Source organism: Triturus cristatus, chromosome 3_2 (assembly GCF_964204655.1).
Source record: "Triturus cristatus chromosome 3_2, aTriCri1.1, whole genome shotgun sequence".
NCBI classification, from domain to species: Eukaryota; Metazoa; Chordata; class Amphibia; order Caudata; family Salamandridae; genus Triturus; species Triturus cristatus.
Genome location: NC_140584.1, coordinates 272,282,619 through 272,303,560, shown reverse-complemented (window position 1 = coordinate 272,303,560; position 20,942 = coordinate 272,282,619).

Genomic DNA, 20,942 nt, shown 5'->3' with positions numbered 1-20,942 from the left:
TTCATGTACTGTAAGCATGGTTTAGATGCCGTGTTGTTTTTAGAACTATGGGTGGATTACACGAAGGATTTAGAGACAAAATATAGATGGCCTATCAGGGAACGTGGGATGCGGAATGCATTATGAAAGTAGAGGAAGAGATATGGAAGAGAAAATGTAGACCTGCTCAGAAGGATGCCATTGAGTTTTGGCGCAAGGGGTCAAATAGAAGGACAGAGTAAGTGTTCCACAGAGCAGAGAGAAGTGGACAGGAGTTTGAAAAGCCAAAGAAAAGGAGTTGCAGGAGGAAGGGGAGCGGGTAAAAAGAGAGCAGGCTGAAGGTGAAAGAAATACTGACGTTGCTGGTATTTATCCCGTCCTTTCAGAGGAACTAGCAAGAGTGGCCCCAGTAGTAAGACCAGTTAGAGTGCCACCGCAAGTACCCCGATACATATGATAATGATATAGTAGCTCTAGTGTTCTTGAGCCTCCCGCCAAAAGAACAGCGCATAGCTGGTGTTTACATGGTCCAGCATTTGATTACGTTGTCAAATGGAAATTGAGAGGGGTGTAGCTAGAGATAGAGCAACACCTGTGATTTGATGACACCCCTAATGTGCTGAGTGTTGAAGAAAAATGATTAGTGGTCGGTTAAGAGTTTAGCTTGAGAAAACTTGTGGGTGTTTCAAATTTACATATTAATAAAGAATACAGGTTTGTGTTCTTGGTGGTTCAGTGAGCCAATGTGCTGGGTCCAGACGGTTGTGGGACCTGATTCACGCTGAACATGCAGAGACTCCCACCTGTACGACCCCCTGAGAACAAACTGTATATATAAAGGATCTTTCAATAGGGCGAATTATTGCAGTTTATATGGAATTGAGAAGACTTTTTGTCTTTGACAGCTTCGGAGTGAGGAGAAGGTGGGGGCTGAATAGAGCAGAGTGTGATACAGAAATCGGAGACAGATTCTGACCTTGACGGAAGTAAAGGTGGGGGCCGGTATAGGAGCAGAACTGAGCCACTGCTTAGAAAGCTTCTCTGACATAACGTCTGTGTAATGCCTACAGCCGGAGAGCCTTGAGGGCCAGGAGTAGATAAAAAAAAAAAACAGATGGCTGGCACCCCAGGCTCAAGCCGCGCTGAGGGGCTATTTTTAGCTTCTCTGATAAGACAGGGCAGCTGAGAAACGAAACTCAGCCCTTCCCTTGTTCTATTCTGTGCAAAACCAGTGCCCCGAGGAAATATCTATGGAAAAGTGTTGTTTTGTTTTATAGCAAATGTTACATTGCTTCTAGACAAAACGTAAATTGATGCTCTTGCTTGAAATTTTAAGGGCTATATACCTATATAAAAACGATTTTCAAATTCGGACACTTTTAAATTGTGGCCCAAAAAGTTGCCACCGGTTGGATTGGCAAAATGATCCAAAGGTTACAAGTATGAGAAGACACATGAGATATGCACCTTCGAATAGGAAATGAGGGTACATTGTTTTGAAATAGATGCAGAACACCTTTTCAAAAAGAAATGTTCGTGTGTTCTTCATTTTTGATTATTCTTGCTGGTCCTGTGTGTCAGAATTGACACAGTCAGTTCAGCTGACAGCTGGTCATCATTAAGATGACCTACTGTCAGATGGGGGTGAATAGGGCAGGAAAATCAGTTATTGATTATAAACCTGACAAATTAAGCAGGCCAGAATGTTCGTCTCTGAGCTGTAGGTACGGAAATTGCGCATCACTGCTCATTTATATATGTTAACGTAATTTGTCTATGCTTTCTGTGCTTGGTATACTGATGGCTTGGCATATGTATTTTATATATGTTTTGTTTTTGTGTTGTATTGACCAGTCTATTTAGCGTTTAATACAAAGTTCTCCTGTGCAGTACAGAGATGGTCGTGACGACGGCAATCTTTGCACAGCGCTTGGCTGGAACTTGTTCACAATTACTAAATTTCACAGACATGATATTACCATTATCATGCTGTCAAAATAGCAGACAACACGTTATCAGTGTATGTCTAATTGGTATTGGAGATGAATAAAACAAAACAAAAAGGCTATGCAAGACTAAAATGTGTTTCACATAACTGCCTTTCTCTTATAGTCAGGCAGCCTCGGTCATATGTTTCCAGATTGGACATTAAGGAACCATTATGATCTGTACACTCGCATCTTAACTCTTGAAATGCCTGTTTTAAATAAAGACTGCCACCCCAGAGTGACAACTCTGCCTTTTAGAATGTTGTAAATGGGTTTCCACAAATGAGGCTCGGTTTTTAGGGTAATGAGAAAATATCTGACAGGATTTCCTTTTTAAAGTTTGCTTTAGTAAGCCCATTCTTGTAAATGGTGGCGCCAAAAGTTGACATGTTTTTAAATTAGGCTATTGGGTTTGGGCTTCTGAAGGGAGGAGCTTGAATATGAAAGGCGAGGGATGCAGTTTATTGTATAGGTGGAAATTATTGCAAAATGACTGGTTTCTTTAGCAGATAAATTATTAATTATGAATTATCAACATTAATAAATGGTCTTAAACTTGGTTTTCCAAATATTTAGGAAGCTTAGCATTCCTATTAGGGCCTCCTAGCATTAATATTGACTTCAGGTTGGTGTAGGTTCACATAATAGGGACATTTGCATATGAGATGTCATTTGGCCAGACTATGAGCTCACACAATGAAGTTTGTACATTTGCTGGAAGGATTTCTCGCCATTTCAAATGCGCTGTGCATCTCCTATAATTTTGCTTACGCCCAGTTGCTACACACAGGGATTAATAGTGTTGACAAGACACAGGGTTTGATAGTGTTTGACAGCAGTGAAATCTGTTTCAGATTTCCTCCTGTCAAAAAGGGGGGAAGGAGGAGAATATTGGCTTCCTGCTGGCCCCTGAGGAGGTTCGCTTCCCGCTAGCCCCTTAGAAATTAGCCCCCTTAGAAATTAAGCCGAGGAAATAGGTATGTTGCTTTTCCCTTTCCTCATGTTTTATTGTGATCTTTCAGGGGAATTAGTTGTGGGCACCGGAACGTATTCAATTGATTTCTGGTCTTTCACAGCCCAAGACACAAAAGGAAGTACGTGCATTCATTGGCCTCACTTCATATTGTAGACAGTGGATTCCCCAGTATGCTTACATAGCCAAACCCCTCATACAGTTGACAACACAGGAGGCAGCTTCTACTAAAGTCCTCCCTTGGACACAAGAACACACTGTGGCATTTGCAGAATTAAAGAGAGCTTTATGTCAAGCACCAGTTTTAGCAATCCCTGATTACAACAAATCTTTTATGCTTTTTGTGACAGAGCGGGATGGAACAGCACTATCTGTCCTCACATAAGATCATGCAGGAAAACACAAGCCCTGTGTTTATTTTTCTAGTACATTGGACCCAAAAATCTGTTGCAGCAACGGCCTTAGCCATAAGACAAAGTGACTCGATAGTGCTGGGCCACCCCCTGACAGTACAAGTACCACACGCAGTGGAGGTTCTTTTGAACCGAACACAAACACAACACCTAACTGTAGCGAGACTGACAGGCTATGAGCTGACGTTATTTCAACCACACATAGAGATCAGACGATGCAACATACTGAATCCTGCTACTCTTTTGCCCTCCAGTACAGAAAGCCTTTCCCCACATGACTGTGTTGAAGTAATACATACCGTGACTAAACCAAGACAAGACTTGACAGATGTTGCACTCCCAGACCCCGACCTAACACTATATGTTGACGGCTCATGCATGAGGACGGGGGCGGGAGAATTAGTGGCAGCATATGCAGTGACTACTGCTACTGAAATAATAGAGACTAAAAGAATAGACATACTGTCAGCACAAGCAGCAGAGCTCATCGCCCTAACACAAGCATGCATAAGAGCTAAGCACCTGAGAGTAAACATTTACACCGACTCCCAATATGCATATGGGGTAGTTCATGACTTCGGGGTGCTATGGCGAGAAAGAGGTTTCTTGACCTCTCATGGGGCCAAGATACAGCATGGCCCCCTTATTCAAGCCCTTCTGGAAGCGATACATTTACCAACAGCCATAGCTATCCTAAAATGCAAAGCACATACTAGAGCCACCGATACCATTTCTCAAGGCAATGATCTGGCAGACCGAACTGCTAAACAGACAGCTCAGACCCCACTAGACATGACAAAGTCGCAGGTACCATCAGTGTCCAAAGCCATGACAGTTAGGGACCCTTCCAAGGATGTACAAGACATACAGACACATGCCACTCTAGACGAATTAAAGAAATGGTCGGAACAAGGAGGGGTACTGACTGATCAGGGTTGGATGACTAAGGGCAAAACAACATGGTTTCTTCCTGATTCGATGGTACAAGTGATCATAAATACCGCACATAGTCCTGCACACTTAGGAGAGAAAGCAATGCTAGACAGCCTACAGAATATATGGTTCAACAAGCACCTGCGTGCAGCAGCGAAACAAAAGGTCAGAACATGTATGATCTGTTGCCAATTCAATCCAGGTAAAGGCATTCCGATGGAACAAGGTGGATTCCATCCACCTGACCATCCTTTTGAGGTCCTCCAAATGGATTATATCCAAATGGATAGATGTAGAGGTTACAAATATGTCCTGGTAGTAGTATGTTCACTATCAAGGTGGACCGAAGCCTATCCAGTCCCTGATTATACTGCTGTAACTACCGCCAGACAATTGGTACGAGAGTTTTTCCCACGTTATGGATTACCGCGTGTCGTATATTCCGACAACGGTCAGCCTTTCTCCTCTGAACTCATGAAACAAGTATCCCTTCTATTAGGGTATACATGGAAGTTCCATTGTGTACGACATCCTGAGGCAGCAGGCCTTGTAGAAAGACATAATCAGACCCTAAAAATAAAACTAGCAAAGATTTGCGCAGACAAAGGTGTAGATTGGATGGTAGCCCTGCCGGTTGCCCTCTTTTACATGCGAATGGTAGCACATTCCAGAACAGGCTTATCTCCCTATGAAGTGGTCTTTGGTAGACCACCGAATATGTGGGGCACTCCAATACCTAAAAAGATTACTGATGTTGATAGTAACATGCTGACAGATTACCTGGCTTCCTTGATGTCTGCACTACTCTCTTGTCGTTCGCAGGTTGCCGCCGCTTTCCCTGACCACACCCAGGTCAAAGAACACTCGATTGCTCCTGGGGATTATATCCTCATAAGGAACTTTGACAGATCAAGCCCTCTTGAGCCGAGGTGGAAGTCACCGAAGTTGGTGTTGTTGACCACAAGGACCGCCGTTAAAGTCGAAGGACGGAAAGGATGGGTACATCTTCATCATTGTAAACGCTACTTCGGGAATAACTGTACTTTCAAAAAGAACACTGACTGCTCGGACTTTGAGCCCCCTTTTCTAGAGGAGACTCCGCAGCAGAAATATAAAGCTAAACTTAGATCTAATAAGTCAGAACCTGTTTGATCAATTAAGTCCACTAGGTGGTGAAGCGGTTGAACATGTATTCTGGCTTGCATAAGATCTCGAACGAAGCGAATGAGAGAAAGAGCAAGATGAAAAGCAAATACTGTAAAATATTACGTGGTAGATGTATAGTTTCTTTGATTTTTCTATCTCTTCTGTGTATCACGATAATATGTATCAGCTTAATACTACATGCTATTTTTCCTCCTATTGCTTCACTCTTACACTCCTCCACTAATGATACCATAATACACACATTTAGTGATCTGCCATCCCATGAGTTATCGTATCGACTTGCTTTGCGCAACAATACCTTTATTCAGATGCTGCACCGTTCACATCAGACTAGTAACGCTACAGACTGCTGGGTCTGTGGCCGACTTCCCCCATATCAGAAGGTGAAGGGAGTGTTGCCTCTTTTCCCTTTTCCGTTCTCCCATAATGGATCTTGCGGAGCATGGTTTGCCTTAATGACATCCATCAACGGTGATGCCAAAGAAAGTCAAGACAAGGAGTGTAGGGGCGACTGGGTATGGGGTAACTTGAATAAAGTCATGAATGAAGCATGTTTTCCAGATGAAGAAGGTCTTCCCCAAAGGAAAGGTACAGATCTAGAAAATGAAGAATATTTGCAAGGAAATGCAACTCTGGACTTTATAGTGTTGAATGTCAAGCCCATACACAAGTTAGGTCCATCCTCGATTACAGTCCTACCAGTAAAAGGGAATCTGTCTGTCAGAAAAGAAGGCTCAGTACAGTTGGGGCACAGCGAGTGTAATACCATAATAGTGTTTGAAGACAAAGGAAAGTCCTATTTCAGAGCATCACGACACACCTACTTTATTTGCGGCCAGACAGCCTATGTGCAACTGCCCTTAGACTGGGGTGGTACATGTTACATATCATTTCTTTTGCCACCCGTTTTCTTGGCCCCATCAAATTATCATCAGGACCTCCAACTAGCACTTGTCAGACACAGACGAGGGCTCGATGCCTCTGGCATTGACCAGACTGAGACAGCTTGGGAGCAATATACAGATTTCAACAAAGGATTCTTTTTCTTCATAGGTCCCGTCCAGAATAGTAAACTCATCCGCAGGCTAACAAGAATTCTAGAAACAGTTGCTAATGAGACTGCATCAGCCCTGGGGAACTTGACCCAGGAGCAGTCTGCTATGAGACTTGTCGTTCTTCAGAATCGTCTTGTTCTTGACGTCATCCTGGCGGATAGGGGCGGGGCTTGTAGGGTAATCGGTTCTAGCTGTTGCGTATTCATTCCTAATAACGCACCGTCTGTATACAAAGCAATAACGAGGCTCCACAAGATTGCCCAAAACATACATCAAGACCCAGGCACGTGGACTTGGTCCGGTTGGCTCTGGGGATTAATATCGTCATGGGGATGGAAAGTGTTGACCATCTGTGGATTACTGCTACTAATGATATTCAGTTGTTGTCTATGTCTGCAGTGTGGCCCGGCCATTTGCGGCCTGTGTGCTACTGCATGTATTCCACATCCCCATTTACAAAGAATTGAAAACGGAAAAATAATGCTGCAAGAACAAATCGACTGTCTCATGAAAATAGATGTGACATGAAGGGTCCACTAGGGTACAAGGAGGGAATGAGGAAATGGAAAATTTGCGAGACCTATATGTCCCCTATGTCCCCCTCAAAAGCTTTATGTATACATACATGTAACTTATGCATTTCCCCTCCATGGCCTGTCTACCATGATGCTTATGCTATAAACGTGGCCTGTCACCATCCAGTCTCCCATGAGAGAAACGACAATTCTGTATTGAGGCCTACACGTTTTGCATCATGTTTTCCTGCACCACATGAAAACCCGTGTTTGGTGGCTCAGCCAGACCCGAAAAGAGGTTTCAGGCCTCAGACACTCAGAAAGCTGCAGCTGCGTATCCTTGGCCTTGCACACTTGGGCCTCAGCCAAAGGGGCCCTGTCCGAGACAGTATTGAGCACGGTTATCTGCTTACTCCTACCGAGCTGCATTCCTGCCTGGTGAAGGAGGAATGAACGCGACCCATCTGCAAGGAGGGAGCCCAGCCTTACTGTCTCTCTTTGTGAGATTGGAAAGCTCACGTCAGTGAAAAGCCCATAGCCCCCATGTAAGGATTCTACAGTAAATGAAGAAATAGATGCCACATTGGCTCTTGGTGATGGGCAACCTATGTCACAAATCAGTCCCTGCTCCAGACTTTAGATATCAGATAAAACAAGATGTGCTGGTCGTCCTGACACTGAAGGCCTCACTGAAGGCCTCACTTCCAGACTCCCCGGTTGCACAGCAACCCCTCCCCACGTCAGCTATACGTCATGCTCGAGTCGAGCACAAGTAAGGCAAAGTTCCAGTACAATTCCAGCAGATCACGCAACCCCCTCCAGGTATCCACCCACCTATGACAAATCACCTGCTATCATCAAGTGGACGCCCACATGGACGCCCACCTTCACGCCTACCTACACACCCACATGCTCTTATCTCATTCTCTCTCGCTCTTTTGCTTACGTATAATTGAGAAATGTATATATACTGTACTCTGTGAATAATGTTTTGAGAATACTTTTGAGACCCTTCCAGATCCCTTGTGGTGATGGTAATATTCTCCCTATGACTCGAGTTATTGGAATAAAGCCCTTATTGAACCTGATACCACAGACTCAGCCTCTTGCTTTATGCATGATCGTATTGATAGCAAGAAATTATGAGAGCGTAATACTTTATTTACGACAAAGGGCTCCGGTCGGGTGCTTGCTATGTCGGGTTGTGCGAGGTTGGTTTCTCGAAGGCATCTTGCTCGTCTGGGAGGCCGGGGAGAAAGGACGAGAGGTAGTCCGAAAATACAGGCTTAACCAGTTGAGCCCCGAGCTCCGTAGCAGTCCTTGTATGATCCGCCGAAAGAATCGTGTCGTCCCTGGGAGCTCTAGCATGGAAGACGGCCTCTGGTTTTTTTTTTCCCCGTAGCTGTGTAGCAATATTGCGACGTCCACGGATACAGGATATGAAGGTCTGAGAGCGTTCTGCGTTTAGTTTTTGGGTTTTGTATGCGTTAAACCGAGTAGGAACATACTTGATTAAAAGTTACAGGCATTTCGATAAAAGAAGAGAGAAGGAGGGGGAGAGCCTCTTGGTGTACTGCTCAGCACAGATCCTCACTCCGCCATCTTGGATCTGCAATCAGCGTCATCGTAATTCCTTACTATTTGAAGTTCTAGGTCTAGGATGCCCTGTTTAAGCTTTGTTACTGTTGTTCTTTCCTCCCATTTGTGCCCTGAAATCAGCGAGAGGGCCTGACCCCTTACCGCCGCCTTACATGTTTCCCATAATATCTGTGGTGATGCGACTGTATCAATGTTTTCCTGAAAGGAAAGCTCAGTTACCTCAGTAAGAACCTTTCTTATTGTTGGTACTTTAGTATACCAGGGATTAATGGCCACTGGGCCAGTATGCCGTACCTCACCCACCCTGTATCTTGCCCATATGGGAGAGTACTCTGAGATACCCCTCGCTAGGTGTCTTACATCCTTGAAATGGGGTAGGAGAGAGGGGAGGGAAATAAAAAAGTCGATTTGCGACTGACTACCATGCGCTCCTGAGTGAAACGTGAATTCTGGTATAGTGGGGTTCAGGGATCTCCAAATATAGATTAGGCCCAATGCTAAGAGAAATCCTGCCGATCGTGTTTGTGTGGGACCGTGCACCTTGGGTGGCTTATGGGCAAGAAAGTAGCAACCCGTCATGTTAAAATCATCTCCCATATATAGATGACCCACTGGAAGGTCAAGTATAAGGGTTCCCATATCCGTCAAAGTCGAGTCTTTTAGCATTGGAGAGATGTACACTGACAGGATATTTATTACTTCGCCTGCCCATGACCCTGAGGCCGCCCCCCCATCCTCCCCGCCAGGCATCAACTCAATCTCCCCGGCCTGCATTGACTCGCTGGGGAAGGGCAGCCGAGTCATTCCTGCTTTTGCCGTATCCACAGGCAGCTGCTATTTTTTAATCGGCTCCTCCTTCGGTCCCCAAACACCATCTGCCGTCCCCTCCACTCCCAGTCCATCCAACTCAAGCTTTGGGCGGATAGGGGGAGGAGTGTCTCCAAGTCCCACAGGGGGCTTCAGTCTCATCCCCGCGGGGTTCCGCCAGTGTTGGCGCACCGCACCCAGTGTATCGCGAATGGTTGGAGGCTGACTCCAGGTCTACTCTGGTTGGCCAGTCAGCCACACCCCTCACTCATCCATGTGCACGTCTCCTCAATTTCCCCGTTGTTCCCGGGGGCGTTTCCTCTTGCTGCAAATTTAGGCTGGTGCTTCATCACTACAACCAGGCCTCGGACCGGGATTATCTAAGCGTCTTCCGCAGATCACCAATCGGAGCCCCCCGATGGCAATTCCACTCCTTCACAACCTCTGCCTGCGACTCATCCGTCTCGGCCTTTTGGTCAGATTTTAAATGGATTTACGGGGGTTTATAGGGAATGAGTTGCGGAGCCGCTCCAGGTTATGGCCATCTTAGTTTGCAGCAAGCCACACTCCGACCGATTAACCTTTTGATCCAAATCTCACAAAATTCCACCACTTTTTCCATATGGGGGTGCCACCTGGTGTCACCTTTTACATATCTCCCTTCTTTCCAAAAGAGTTAAGTAAAATATAAGCTCATGCTGCAGCTTCAGAGACCCTCAGAGCCACATATTGGCTGCATAATGCCAAACAAAATTAAGGTGAGTTTTACCTTTACTTCTCTGCCCAAAGCGTCCGGCATAGTCTTACCCACACTATCCCAAAACATTTTCAACAGCGGGCAGCTGGCAAACATGTGGATATCATCCGCTTCCATACCTCCAGAACTTTTACATTTGGCATCTCCTCCACCTCTAATTCTAGACAGCTTAAGCGGTGACCAGTAGATTTTGTGTAGAGTAAAGAAATTATTTCTCCTCAGTGCGGTGGACTTAATCACAGAGTCAAGCATTTCTATACTTGCCATACATTTTTCAGCTCTTCATCTGGCAAGCAGCCTTCCCAGACCAAAATAGTAGGATGATTTTACTAAGGCTAGATGATACCCCAGTGGACTCTATTTATGAAGCCATACTGGCTGACAATGTGGAAGAGGGCTTCATGTACAAATTTGGGGCTCCCAAATTCTTTAAGAAAGTTCGCTTGAAGGTCTTGAAAGTGGCAGCAAAAGTATGGTACGAATTTGGCTCCCACTTGGGCATCCTCTATTACAACAAATGGGCTCCAGTGTGGGATTCTCCGGGAATCCCAGCGTGTCTTAAGGCTGGCCTTGCAAAACCTCTGAAAATTGGTGGAATTTCACGCTGGGTGGAGATAGTAGACGGGTATAAATGTCTTTCCTGGAACGTCTGGAGAAACTTGACGAATGGCACGCTATCTAGGTTGAAGTTTTATCAAATTTCAACGTGGTGTAGAAATCAGCAGTGGCAAGTTTCATCAATGGAGAAAGACCTTCAAGACTTAAGATCTAGAAAGAAGGAGGTGGCCCTTTGGTGTAGATACTTGCTCGCAGCAATGGATGAAAGCTTGAGACCCCCTCATCTGGTCTGGGAAAGCATGTGTGCTTGGGAAAGCGTGTGTGCTTGGTTCCTTATACATCACAACCCCCTCAATTTTAACTGGGAACCAACTAACCAAAAATGTTGGTGTAGGAAGCTTCCAGGGGTAAAAGTAAAAGCCAGGCCATCAGTGACCACAAGGCAATACATATCATGCTCATTGAAAAAAATATAAGGTAAACATCAATCAAGGCCTGGGCATTTTAAATGGAGCTAATTTATTACCTATTAATTGCATAATAACTGAGTGTAAGCTTAACTTGAGCCTAGTAATAGTTTAGCCTTCATTCACTCTCTGACTCTATGTTCCTCTGTTCTTTCACAGCAAATGATCATCTGGTGGATCTGTGTGAAGTAATCAAAGCAGTCCAACAGCAAACAACTGCACAGGGATTATATATAAACTTTCTTTTGCTGTATTATTTTTGCTTACTCTGAGAGGAGACAGGGGTCCTTACCTTCATGCACTTGGCCCCTAAAGCCTGGAACAACCCCAAACAACACATCAAAGCCTCTTTCGCTCTTGACTTTCACAGGAAACTGAAGACCTGGCTTTTCGAATAAGCCCCCATGAGCAGGGGCAGTCTCTTCCACTATCGCAGAGGAGAGTCGACCCACTGCTGATATGCAGCAGACAGAAAAAAAATAAATAACAATAAACCTTTTTTATTGTCATTTTATTCTTACTTCCAGTCTGCCGAGTCTTGGGCGGGGCAGAGCCATGCTGCAGCGTCACAGAGCACGGTGAGAAGGAGTGGTATGCACTGAAAGCGTGCATGATGGTTTGGCCAGCTGTCTTAGGATGGCCAAACTGACATGCACCCTTTGATTTCTCCAGACTGTTCCTTGGGGATATCCTAGTGCTCAGACTCAAAGGCCCCCATTCCCTGATGAAGCACAAAACTGGTCCGATCCACCCAGTCTCAGCACTTCTCTCATGCTGGGAGTAATAGCATGAGAGAAGCACTTGGATTGAGTGGCGAGTCTGGGAGCCTGTGCTCATGGGAACCGGAGTGCCGAGATGGGAGCAGAGGACCAGCGAGGCATGACGCGGGAGCAGATCGCGGCGGCCAGCAGGAAAGGTAAGTTGATATATATATATATATATTCACTGAAAAAAACATAGGTGTCAGGCCTGATATAGTTAGGAATTAGCATTTAAAAAACCTTTGAAATTCACTGAAAAAAACATAGGTTTCAGGCCTGATATAGTTAAGAATTAGCATTTAAAAAACCTTAGAAATTCACTGAAAAAACAATAGGTTTTAGGGGTGTTATAGCTAGCTGGACATTTCACTCGAACAAAACCATTGAAATTCTTCCGATATAGTTAGTTGTACTAACTACATCTTGTGCGCCCGCAATCCACTGCTGATGATGTCACATATTACATCATCCCCTGGCCACTTTAAGGCCCCGGGGACCCCATCCCCTGGGGCCGGCCATTGTTTTTTATTTTTTTTATTTTTTAATCTGGGAGGGGGGCCCCGTGGTAGCCCCTCCTAGGCCACTTATGGCCCCGGGGACCCCATACCGAGGCACAAGATGGCTGCCAACACTTCCTGAGTGTTGACAGCCAATTAGAATACAGCTCGTGCATGGCAGGGTGCGCGCTGGGTGCGGGAAGGGTGCGCAGATCCTCCAAGGCCATAGATATATCTATGATTTTACTTTAGATTTTCTCAGGAACTACTGAACGGATTTACACCATTTAAGCAAAAGGCACGAGTCTGAACTGAGGACTACCTCTTTGCCAAATTTGGTGTAATTTTGTTCAGCAGTATGGGCTGTGTCATAAGGTCCTATGGGAAAATGGATAGGGAAAACGCGTTTTGGGACTCCCCTTTTTTCCCGGCCCCCGCTTGACGAATCATCGTGAAATTTTCAGGATAGGAGCGGACCGGAGCTGGCCAAAAGTTTGGAATATTTCGCCAAGATTCGTCAATCGGCGCCAACGTTATTCCAAATAGAATGTTGCAGATTTCCTATGGAAAATAGGTCCTAACTATGTCCTAACTATATCTACCTACTGGCGAGCGCCAGTAGGTAATATATATATATATATATATATATATATATATATATATATCTCGCGATTTCCTCAGCGTCTCAGCTTTCACAGCAGCAACACAGGGACACGGACCACAGGATAGTGCCAATAATCGTTTTTTATTTATTTAGATGCCACCATAACGCGTTTCAACTCCTGCGAGTCTTGTTCACATGGTAACGGTGTTTAGCGGCAAAGACACTTTTAAACTTGTAACGTGCTCTGTGATTGGTTCACACAAATCAATGGGCATAAAAGAGGTATTTCACTTTGTCATTTTAACACATTCATTTCCTGACATTGATACTACGTTTTTTTGATGTTTCTACAATTTAACAATTACTTTTCATGATATCAACAATTACGTCTATTTTTCATTGTAAATTGTTGATTAATAATTGCATAAATGCGGTTTTCATTTTGGAACATCATCCTAATAGACCTGCAATTTATCAGACTAATTCATCGTATACAATGCCAATAGTTTGAAAAAAGAAGCCCAGTGATTTAAAATTGTGCAAAAAGTGCTTTAAAGTGCTGTTTTAGTGAGAAATAAAATGTGTCAGTGCATGTATAAAATAAAGAATATAAATTTTTCTTTGTTTACAAATTTATATGTATATGTAAATTATTCTTGATTTCACCGATGTCACTGTTGGAAGTATTTTACTTTTGGGTATTGTGACATTTCCAAATTGATTTTACTCGGAACTTATCCTGAGTAATGTCTAATATTGACAGGTTAGAGAGATGCATGGGTGAATATGTATGTGATTCACATAAGAAACACTGGTGTGATACCCGAACATACATCACAAATATATGGTGCAAAATCGCGCTCATGTAAATATAAACATAAATATATAAATACATAATAAATATATAATATAATATATAAATATATAAATATATAAATACATAAATAAGCAATATATATACACCAATATTTACAATGACCAAATTTCACGTATGTTAAAATTCCTCATAAAATTCCATAAAATTCTATACATTTTTGAAGTCTTTAATCGGTTTATAGGAGTTCGTGCTGGACCAGTAGGAGGTTATTCATATACAAGTATAAAGATCTTCCGTGATATTAAGACCACCTGGGGTCTTTGTGTCGAGGTTTAAGATATATTGGGTTTCTAATTTTCTTTATTTAACCTCTCTGTTACCACCCCGTCTACTTGGTGGAATACAGTCAATTAAGAAAAATCTTAAATCCTGACTTCTTGAGTTGTGGTGTTCACGGAAATGTCTGGCTACCGGATATGTATTGTCATGATTGTTAATGGCTCTAATATGTTGAAGAATCCGTTTGTGTGCTTGTAGCTTGGTGCTACCGATATACTGTAGCCCACAAGGACATATTAGAACATAAATAACATATTCCGTCTTGCAGGTAAGTAGCTTTTTTATTTTAACCTCCTCCTTGCAAAAGGGTGTTGTGTATGTAGTTTTGTTTATGCCTAACTGGCATGCCTTGCACGTTTTACATCTATAAAAACCATAATGTGTTTTGAGCCAACTACAAGAATCAATTACTTCTGGGCTTGTACTCACAAGTTTATCCCTCATAGACATTCCTCTCCTGTATGTGATAGATGCTTTAGTGGGCAAAGAATCACCTAGGACAGGGTCGCTAAGAATGAGTGGCCAATTGTTCATTATGATTTTTCGTAACTCTTTATGTTGGTTGTTATAGTCCACAATGAAACGAAATTCACCTTTGTCACTATCCTCCATAGTATTTACTACTAAGGACTTTGCTTTGGGCTTGATTAAGTCTAGGTGATCACTGTTCATAGATTTTGCTATTGCCCCATCTATGGTTTTGTGGGAATATCCCCTGGCAAGGAATCTTTTTTTGGCAAGTGTTTGTTCCTGTCTGAGGATTGTCTCGTCACTATTGATACGTCTCAATCTAAGCATTTCCCCATAGGGAATGCTGTTAATTAAGTGTCGAGGATGGGCACTAGAATTGTGCAGAGTTGAATTGCCTGCTGTCTTTTTACGATAAAGTTTGGTTTGAATTTTGTTCTTATCAATGTAAATGGTAGTATCAAGAAAATTAACAGCTGAGTTATTAATAGTGCCAGTAAATTCAAGATTTAGGTTGTTGTTGTTAATTGAATTAAGGAATCTTTCTGCCTTGCATTGTTCACCCTTCCAGATTATAAACAAATCATCTAGAAATCTTAACCAGATGATAATGTTATCTTTCATATTATCCTTGAATTCGCTGGCCAGGACCAGCTCCTCCCACCAGCCCATGTGTAGACACGCGTAGCTGGGGGAGAAGCTGGCTCCCATCGCTACTCCTGTTAACTGTTGGTAATGCATGTTGTTAAACATAAAAACATTATATATATATATATCTGCTAGCAGTATCCTCGTGCGGACGCGCACAAATAGGACCACGGACTATGAATATACTGTTGTCAATCAAACGGTGCTTTATTAAAAGGAAAAGTGCAGTCTCAGACGCGTTTCGGACATAAACTGTGTCCTTGATCACTTGGCGACATATTGAAAAACAGGAAATATAAACCACACAGCACTTCCGGATCGCGTGATTGGCAGGCAATGAACATAAAAGAAATACTACACATTGTGTTCCTGATTAGAAACACTTTTCGCTGTGAATAAATAATCATGGCTCCAATTAAAATGCGAAAGATGGATGCACATAGCCTATTCAAAAAATATATACCAAGCATAATACACTTTTAGGGATCTTACTACATGAATCCAAGCACAGTCATTTTGTATTCTTGGCATAAATGCAGATATCCTAGGTCATGGTAATGTATGCTTGCTTCTTTTGCTAAGGCATCGTCATACAGTGTGCAAATACACTAATTTAAACTTTTTCAAGTCGAAAATACATTCCAAGCCACTGCAAATAACAAAATGTGCAAATATGCTGATGTATGCTGATATAGGAGGTAATGATAAAGATATAAACTATGTATGACATGTGCAAATACGCTTCATAATATGACAAATATAAATACAAATACAGTATAGCTAAAACAACTTGTTTCCCAAAATGAATTAAGAAGCTATTTACTAGCATATTAGAATATATATATAATTGTAGCATTAGCAGCAGTGTATCATTATATCCCCTATATACAGAATAAGATAGCTAAAATTCTCTGTCAAGTGTGCAAATACGCAATATTGGAATTGATGAGCCAAATAAAAAAACAGTAAATAGAAAATACAAGTTTCATACCTACATACTGCACGCTAAAGTGCCATTGGTGTGAGGGGTGCAAAATGAATAATGTGTGCAAAACAGTGCTATAAAGATAAAAAAAAAACGAATCCCAAAATGGAATAAGCAGCAAATATCCTTGTGAACTGGAATTCATTACAAAGAATACGATATACAATGTGCTAATACATATGCAATAAATAGTGATTCATTTTAACGTAGTTCCAGTTTAACCATGTAGGACCCAATGTTTCAATAAATATACATATATATATATATATAAATATAAACAATCTATCTAGGAATGGAAACAACAGTACATGGCATAATGATAAACAAAATCTGCATTCTCATAAGGCCTATCTGAATAAAAGCAATCAGAAACATCATGAGGGGAGACTATATAGATCTAACGTATACTTGTGCAAATAAGGTAGTGGTCACAGCCCCTCTTTATAGAAAATTGTGTAAGTCTTCCCCTGTATTTAACCCAGTCGGAAACTTGGTATCTAACTCAATAATATATTTAGATTCTAGTTGACGCAGTTGTCTTTCTTGATTACCACCTCTCTTATTAAGGGGTACTGAATCTATTACAAAATATTGTAAGTATTTTAAGTTGTTCTCATGTACCGCTTTAAAATGTCTTGCTACTGGATATTTTGGATCAGAATTGACAATCGCACGGAGGTGCTGCAATAAACGCATATGTACTTGGAGTTTTGTGCTTCCAACATAGCATAGACCACAGCTGCATCTAAGCACATAAACAGCCTGGTCAGTCCTACATGTATAGTATTCTCTCAGGGAAGGCTCAAGATCTGAAAAAGGTGTTTTGTAAGTAGAGGTATTAATGCCAAATTTGCAGGCTCTGCGTGAATTGCACTTTAACAAACCTTTTTTCGGGGTAAGCCAATTCCTAGACTTAATGTTCTCTGGACTGTTTTTAACTAGATCGTTTCGCTTAGAGTAAGCTTTGCAAAATGTTACAGTTGGACTGAGAGGGAGCACCTTTTTAAGAGTCAGGTCTGTCATGACTATTGGCCATTCTTTCTTAATTATAGCTGTAATAGCTTTGGCCTGTTTGCTATATGTGGTCACCAGTCTGAGCTCATCTCCCCCGTCTTGTGTTTTTCTGTCCATGTCACTGTTGGTGTTAGTGGTTTCTCTATTTGGATCTAGTAAGGTGGTCCTATCATTCATATTGGCTTTTTGCCGTGCTATGTCCAGCCTCTTAGGAGCATAGCCTATGACCTCTAACCATTGCTTTGTTAATTCCTGATGGTAATCACGGGCTTTCTCAGTGCTGCAGGCTATATGAGTCCGCAAAAATTCTCCATACGGAATACTAGCTATCGTATGAGGCGGATGGAAACTCTTCGCATGTAGCACAGAGTTTCCAGAAGTGGGCTATCTGTAGAGGCTGGTTTCTATTACTCCTTGCTTGGCTTGGACAGTAATGTCTAGGAAATTTGCGCTGGTTTTATCGATATGGGCAGTGAACTTCAGATTCAAATCGTTGATATTGATGGAATCGACAAAATTCTGGGCCTGATCTTTGGTTCCCCTCCAAAGGACGAAAACATCGTCGATATGCCTCCACCATTTTATAATGTGCTTGGACCATTCTTCGACGTGACGAACCATGAGGACATGCTCCTCCCACCAGCCCACATGCAAGCAAGTGTAGCTCGGGGAGAAGCATGCCCCCATGGCCACGCCGCGCAATTGTTGGACTACAGTGTTATTGAACATAAATACATTATTGTATAAACACCACTTGGCCATGCACAACAGCATTTGGTTATGACAATACATTTAAATCGGTCTTTTGCCCAAATAGTGTCCAACTGCCTTGTGTCCATCCTCATGGGCTATACTTGTGTACAGAGCAGTGATGTCCATAGTTATAAACAGATATTCATCTGACCACTCTGTTTTGCTAAGTTGGAATATAAAATCTGTAGTGTCTTTTAAGAAACTCTGCAGTTGTGTCACGAAGTCTTGGAGATAAAAATCAATATACTTTGATGTATGTTCAAAAGTATTTTTAATAGATGAAACAATAGGTCTGCCTGGGACAGGCAGTGTCCCTTTATGTACTTTAGGTATAAAGTATATATTGGGCAGCGCAGGAAAATCGTTCTTCAGGAATGAAAATTCATCTTTGGAAATTAGTCCTTCTCCTTTCCATTTGCTAAGATCATCTTTATTGTTCTTCTGAATTTTTTTCACATTCATCAGATTGCTTTTACAATATCAGGCACCATCATCCAGGTGATTGTAAGCTTCTTTGATATAGTCTTTCTTGTCCCAAATGACTACATTGCCACCCTTATCGGATTTATTGACTACTATTGCATCATTGTTTTTCAATTTTTCCATGAGCTCAAAATATTGCCTGGTGCTATATTTGGAGATAGTTTGTTGTCTTTGAGTATTCTGAGATAGTTTTTTGAGTTCTTCTATCACTCGCTCATGGTAGATATCGATAGCGTCACGTCGCATTTTGGGGACAAACGTGGAGGTCGGTTTAAAAGGGCTCCTGCCTGGTTTTGCAATATCTACCCCTTCTGTAACAGCTATTTCTTGTGTACTTATCTCTACAGAAGGTTGGTCACGTAGTTGGTATAACGTTTGCATTAAAGATATGTCTTTGGCTTGTAAGGTTGTCCTTTTGTGTTGTCTCCAGATCTTCTTCTTTTTTGTTTGTTATTTCCAAGTTTTTCTTGATAGTGAAATACTTCCTCAATTTGATTTTCCTGATAAATTTGTACACACCCACACAAGTGTTACAGTAGCCAAAATTGCTTTCAGGACAAAATGAGAGTCCTAGTGTGTGGAGTTGTTTTTCCGCCTGATCAAGGTCTATATTAGTGAGGTTAATAATGGTGTTATCTTCTATTGTTGCACTTTTTTCCAGCGTTGGTTCTGCTTTTTGCACCCTCTTGAACCTAAGGCATTTCCTTCTCTGGAGCCTTCGGGCATTTCTCCTTTGCTTGTTGAGGCGTTTGGATTCCGTGGCCTCAGTGATTGTTTTCTCTCCATTCTGACGTATTCTAGTTCTTCTGCAAATGTCAGCTGGCCCAAATCCCCTTGCTCTGAACCTGTTTTGCTTATATCAGATTCGGTGTCACTGTGAACTAGACTAGCGTCTGTCGTGGACAGATTTGAATCACTTCCTGCATGTTGAGGCGGTCTGGTGACTGTCGGTGTTTTATTTGCCATCATGCCCTTTTTTCTGCGTAGGTTGTCAAACTTTTATGCAAATGTAAATACTTGCCCTTGCTCATAATCGTTCTTATCCCTCGCAAATTTGAAGGCTTTCCTGGTTTTTTCAGGCAGTCATTGATGTCTTTAATACTTTTTTCAATGTACTCCTTTTGATTTTGATGTTCTGGCTTACTCTTTGTGTATTCTTGCAATCTCTTCCATATTTTTGTCACAGTCAATCTTGGCATATTTGACCAGCAAACACACTAGAAGCATAGATGCGTCGAGATTGCTTTCTGCCCATTCCTTCAAAAGCATGGAATTGGGGCTATCGAAACGAGGTGCCAACATAATTCTCAAGCCCCTTGGTATTCTCACGACTTTGTGGTACTTATATATATATATATATATATATATATATATATATATATTCACTGAAAAAACCAAAGGTTTCACACATGTTATAGTTAGCGGAAATTTTACTGATAAAAAACCAATGAAATTCCCCCGTTATAGTTACTGCAGGCAACTATAACTCACGCGACCGCAATCCTCTGCTGATGCTAATACTGTATTTAGACACTTATTTGCCCATGTCTTCTTCCATACATTTTTAGCTATACATATATTACAAATATTTTTTTTTCATAAAGACACATATGTCATCAGCAGAAGATTGCGGTCGCGTGAGTTATAGTTGCCTGCAGTAACTATAACGGGGGAATTTCATTGGTTTTTTATCAGTAAAATTTCCGCTAACTATAACATGTGTGAAACCTATGGTTTTTTCAGTGAATTTGCAAGGTTTTTTAAATGCTAATTCCTAACTATAACGTGTGTGAAACCTATGGTTTTTTCAGTGAATTTGTACGGTTTTTTAAATGCTAAGTTACTTTACGCCATTCGTGGCGTGCGCGCCCACTTAACGCAGTTAGTTCTGTGCGCGCACGGTGCGCTTCGCGCACCGTGCGCGCACAGTGAGCACGCGGTGCGCTTCGCGCACCGCGCGCCCACTTTACACAGTTAGTGCCATGCACGCACGGTGGGCACGCGGTGCGCGTAGCGCACCGCGTGCCCACGTTACGCTAGATGGGCCATGTACGCACGATGCGCTTCGCACACGGGGTGGAGAGAGTGTGGATCATTTTTTTTTTTATTTTTTTTTTTTTAATATTTTAGTTTTTCTCACCGGTGATAAGCCATGCACAATTGGTGGCGTTCGGCCACCAATTGCACACGGGGTGGAGAGAGTGTGGATGATTTTTTTTTTTTTTTAATTTTTTACCGTACGCGTACGGTAAGCGTAATCGGCGAAATTACCGAAAAAATAAAAATTCAGTTTTTGCCCTTGGGGGATCTTTGGGGACTCCCTCACCATGCCTATGTGAGTGGGAGCTGTCGAAACAGCCCC